The sequence below is a fragment of the Sorex araneus genome, chromosome X (assembly GCF_027595985.1).
Source record: "Sorex araneus isolate mSorAra2 chromosome X, mSorAra2.pri, whole genome shotgun sequence".
NCBI lineage: Eukaryota > Metazoa > Chordata > Mammalia > Eulipotyphla > Soricidae > Sorex > Sorex araneus.
In genome coordinates, this window is record NC_073313.1 from 71,022,649 (window position 1) to 71,028,401 (window position 5,753).

At 37.2% G+C, this 5,753-nt stretch overlaps 1 non-coding gene across 1 annotated transcript; it reads right to left on the minus strand.

Annotated features, from left to right (window-relative positions):
• Positions 1–4,348: 4,348 nt before the first annotated feature.
• LOC129400697 (small nucleolar RNA SNORA22) lies at positions 4,349–4,478 on the minus strand. The gene has a single exon (XR_008627884.1). It is a non-coding gene; the product is annotated as a small nucleolar RNA SNORA22 (small nucleolar RNA).
• Between the last annotated feature and the right edge of the window lie 1,275 nt (positions 4,479–5,753).

A 5,753-nucleotide genomic window follows, 5' to 3' on the forward strand; every position in this document is an offset into this window, starting at 1 on the left:
TTTAGAATCAAATGATATGATCAAATGATTTTTACCTTTCTTTGTGTTGTAAATGTAGGTAATTGCAAACATGTATTTGCAGATATTTAATCATCTTTACACCGCTGGGATGAATACAATTTGGTTATAATGAATTATCCTCTTGATGTGCTGTTGGTTTTAATTTTTTTATTAGTTTTTTTCAGCCTTGCAATTTTGTGTCATACTAAGTCATTATTTTCTTGATGACACAACTTTTCTTTGTGTGTTTATAGTACTCTTTCTGACATTGACATTTCTGCTGTATAAGATGAAGCTTCTCTAGTTCCATTTTTTTCTCAGGGTATTATCTTCTTTTTGCTATTTTTGGTGTTTATAATGAGAAAGTTCTCAACTTGTATCAATTCCTTCAAAGAACCAATACTTGGTTTCATCCATTCTTTGATATCATCTTTTTTCATCATTTATTCATGTTTTATGATTAATTTTTTACTTTAGCATATCGAAACTTGCTTTTCTCCATTTATTATTTATTTCTACATTCATTGGTGCTCAGGGTCCACCACTGGCTCTGTGCCATCACTCCTAGCCCTGCACAGGGCCCACTTGTGGCAGTGCGTGCATAGGTTAAGTAAGCAATGCTGGGGACTCTCCTATGTTCACATGAGGTGTGATTAGATTATTCATTTAAGATTTTTGTTTATTAATTTGAATCTTTACATAAATTGCATTTCATAGGATTTGATAACACACCTCTTTGAGTTTGTTATTCCCCAGGTTATATTTTATTTCTCCTTATATTTATTCAGAAGCTCAACTCTTAGTGTTCGTTTTGGACGTGAGGCTTTTCCTATTTTCTTTTTGTTGCTAAGTTTCAGTCTCATATTGAGATGATTAGGAAAGAAATTTGTTGGAGCAGAAAGCTAGTGTAGTAGGTAGGGCACTTGCCTTGCACACAGTACGATCCTGGCATTCCATATAGTCCCCTGAGTTCTGCCAGCAGTGAGTCCTGAGTTCAGAGTGAGGAAAAGACTCCAAGAATCACGGAGTGGGTGACTCAAAAACAGCAAAAAATATATTTGATATGCTTTCAATATTCAAATTTTTAAAAATAATTTTTGTGGCCCAAAAACAGTAACAACAAGTCTCACAATGGAGATGCTACTGGTAACTGCTCAAGCAAATTGATGAGCAATGGGAGCACAGTGACAGTGACAATGATAGTGACAATGTATGTTAGAAGATGAAGAATGTTCCATATAAGCGTATAAAAATGGTTATTCCTTTACTTTAGATTGAAGCATTCTGTATGTTTATTAGGTCCATATCCTCAATTATTTAGTTTCTTACTCTTGTTTAAATCAATGAAAATGTTGAGAGTGAAGAAATCATCAAAGCCCTAGCCAAACAAGGCGTTCAGGATCCTCTGCCAACTGTATTACTGATTCACCATCAGAATAGCACCATTCTCCAAATAAGTGATCATTGATGTGAAGAGAGGAGTTCGACGGGGCAATACCATTTCACCGAAACTCTTCAGTGCCACGCTTAAGAACATCATGAGATGACTGGAATGGGAAGGAATGGGAGTGAAGATAGATGGTCGACAACTACACCACCGCAGCTTCGCTGATGACATTATTCTAATAACGCAAAATATTAGCCAAGTGGCACCAATGCTGGCTGACTTCGACCATGAGTGTGGAAAGGTTGGACTGCAGCTGAATCTCACAAAGACAATGTTCATGAGAAACGGACTAATTCCTGATGTTCCATTTGCTCTCAACGAAACAAACATCTCTGAATGTAGCAATTATGTATACCTAGGTAGAGAACTCAAAATGACGAATGACCTTCATCTGAGCTGTGCAAGAGGAAGAGAGCAGAATGAAACGCCTTCAAGAGCATCAAAGAAGTGGTTAAAAGGACGAAGAACCTCTGGCTCAGGGCACATCTTTTCTTTCCTTAGTTTTTTTAAATTTTATTGAATCACCATAAGATAATTACACGCTTTCATGTTTGGGTTACATCTCACAAAGATCAAACACCCATCCCTCCACCAGTGCACATTCCCCACAAGCAATATCTTTGGCATACCACTCCTTTCCCACCCTCCCCCTGCCTCCATGGCAGACAATAATGTTTTCCCTGCACTAACATACACCTTAGAGATCTGGGCCCAATGAAAACAGGATGAGAACACTATTCATGTCACCCAAAGAGGAATCAAAAGAGCTATACTTGGAGTATCAAGTTTCACTCAAGTGAGAGAAGGAATCTGGAGTTCTGTCCTCCATTGATGATCAAGAATCAGGGACATTGTCTTATTTGCCAAGGTGCCAGAAAATAAGATGGGTTGGTCACGTAATGTGATTTGGAGATGACTGCTGGATGAATAGAGACTTTACAGGCACCCACTTGAACAAATCAATGAGCAACGAGATGACAAATGATACAAGTGATACTCTTGTTTGCTTTTGAGGGTCATGCCCAATGGTACTCAATACTTACTCTTGGCTCAACTCTCCAGGATCACTCTCAGTGGGCTCAATGGACCATATAAGGTACCAGGATCAAATCTGAGTGAGATACATCCAAGACAAGCACTTCACCATCTACACTTTACCTTCTATACCCTCTATGCCCTCCAGCCCTTCATTATTTTCTTTAATGACATTTTTTCTGTTATTTTTTCTCAATATCATTGTCATTTCTATACATGACATGTTGAGATTCATAAAATTTTTGTGTTGCTAGAAATATATGCCTTGGGGCATCCTAATGATTGTTTAGTATATATGGGTTTGCCCTGTTGGATGCACATGTACTGCTAATCATTGTATCTAAATGGATTTACATGGAGCTGGTAAACTGTTGCAGTATTTTGTCAAACTAGTAAAGTCAATAACAACACATGCACCATGAGGAGAGTTGATGAATCTCAAATTTTGGTATGTTCATAAGAAAAACTATATGGCATCAAGTAAACATAAAAGTTAAATCTGTTTTGAGCAAACTTCTGTTCATTTATTTTCCCCATTTTTTATGGAGTTGGAGGTTTTTTCTTGTACAGTTCTACTAGTGTCTTGTATATCCTGGATATTAGTCCCCTATCAGATAGGTACAAATGGCCAAAAGGCACATGAAAAAATGCTCCACACCGCTAGTCATCAGGGAGATGCAAATAAAAACAAATAAAAACAACTATGTGACACCATCTCACATCACAGAGACTGGCACAAATTCAAAAGAGCAACCAGTGCTGGCATGGATGTGGGGGAAAAGAGACACTCTTTCACTATTGGTGGGAATGCCGACTGGTCCAGCCTTTCTGGAAAGCAATATGGACAGTCCTTCATAAACTAGAAATTGAGCTTCCATATGTCCCACAATACCACTTCTGCGAGTATATCCCGAGGATGCAATAAAGCACAGTAGAAATAACATCCGTACCTGTATGTTCATTGCAGCACTGTTCATAATGGCCAAAATTTGGAAACAACCCAAGTGCCCTCGAACAGATGACTGGTTAAAGAAACTTTGGTACATCTATACAATGGAATAATAGGCAGCTGTTAGGAGAGATGAAGTCATGAATTTTGCTTATTAATGGGTAGACATGGAGACTATAATGCTAAGCGAAATGAGTCAGAAAGAGAGGAGAGACACAGGAGGACTGCACTCATTTGTGGAGTATAGAATAACATCACATGAGGCTGACACCCAAGGACAGTAGATACAAGGGCCAAGGGGATTTCCACATAGCTGGAAGTCTGCTTCACGAGTGGAGGAAAGATGGCAGATGGAATAGAGAAGGAACCACTAAGAAAATTATGGCTAAAGGAATCAGTTGGGATGGGAGATGTGTGCCAAAAGTAGATAATGGACCAAACATGATGATCTCTCAATGTCTGTGTTGCAAGGCATGATGATCCAAAGTAGAGAGAGAGTATGGGGAATATTGTCTGCCATAGAGGCAGGGGGAGGGTGGGAAAGGGGGGAAATGCCAGGGATATTGGTGGTGGGGAATGTGCACTGTTGGAGGGATGGGAGTTTGATCATTGTGTGATTGTAACCCAAACAGGAAAGCTTGTAACTATCTTGAGGTGATTCAATAAAATTAGAAATAAAAAGTTAAATCTTCCATTCACACTTGAATGCATCTAGAAATTACTGAATAAAGGGGAAGGTACTGAAGGATATGTGGTGGAAAATTATTTATGTAAACTTTAAAAACAGAAATATTGCATGTTGCTTATGAGTTTATACTCTCTGGTAAAATGGTAAAATAATTTGTGAGGTAGATACATGTTTATTTCTGAATATAACTTAATTCTAATTATTTTTAAATTGCATTTTTTATAATGTGCTGACTTTTTACTTTCTTAATACAATTAAAGTGGCAGCCTTTTCAATGCAGAAGTAAAAAACAGACATCACTCTAGCACACAGTTAAAACCAAGGGAACTATAAAGCACACTTTGGTGTTCACTGCATAATGAATAATAATTATTAATTAATTCTTAATTAGTCCTTTTTAATTATTAACTATTAATAATTATTAGTTATAATCAGAGCATCCCTATCCCGTTGAAAGGGATGGTAGACAGAAAACACATCCACTGCATTGTTTTTATTTTGCTGTTTATATGAAGATTTGGAGCAGATATGATTTTATGTTAAATAAGATTCTAGAGTTAATGTTATATGTAGGGACTAAAATAACATAAATATAATATATACCTTATACAATATTATTGAAAATATATCTAGTGGCTTATATTTGTGCTATTTGAAGAACCAAAATTACAGTGGCTGAATTCAGTGCAAAATGTGAAGGTAGGAGGTCAAATCTCTGCAGCACCGTTTATTATCTTTGTGTAGGATATTTTATTTATTTTCTGACCTTATTTTCCTCTCCTGCAATAGCATAGATTGTATGTAAAGATAGCAAGTAACACATATGAAAATTTAAAACTACTTACAATACAGAGCAAGTAGCAAGGAAGTGTGAACTGTTACTGCTATTTTGATTTATTTTCAATATTGAATTCACAGAGAGGGAAAATGTGGAAACAGTCTGCTGTTAAAGTCCTCTATTGACATTCTAATGGCTACAATTTCAAAAATTTTAACTAAGACAAGTGCAATAATAAAACGTTGTCACAGTAGATACTGGTCTCAGTGAAAGCAGAGAAGTTTAAAATTTTTTAAAAGTTGGTGACAGGTTCAGTAAAGGCTTTTTAAAGTGGTTATTTACATTTCTGTGACTTGAAAACCATGAAATCCACTGCTAACTACCCCTGCTGAGGTTTCAGTCACTGCCTTAGTGGAGAAATGCTTCCAACTGTTCCTTTGGTTTGAACTCATTGTTACACCCCCCAAAAAGAGTTTTTATTTTCTAAGCAATGTCATTTGTGCACCTTGAAGTCTAAAGTGACCTCTTCCATGTCCCTGTCACAAAAATGTTTCATAAGAAGAAATCAAAGTGTGGCAATATTTGTTGGGGGAAAGGAAAGACGTAAAATAGAAATTTTAACCCAAAAACTGGCAGCTTGTCAGGGCAGAGGTAAAACAATGTGAGTACATTCTGTAAAACCTTCACTCCTTCAGTGATAGCACCTTAGGTGGAAACATAGCAAGTTCTTTATGAAATGACAGGGCCAGGGACATAGTACAGAGGTTAAGCCTTGGAGCTTTGCATGCTGTCAGCCTCAAATTGATTCCCGGCACGGTTTATGGTTCCCTTACCCTGCCCAGGAGTGCTCCTTGAG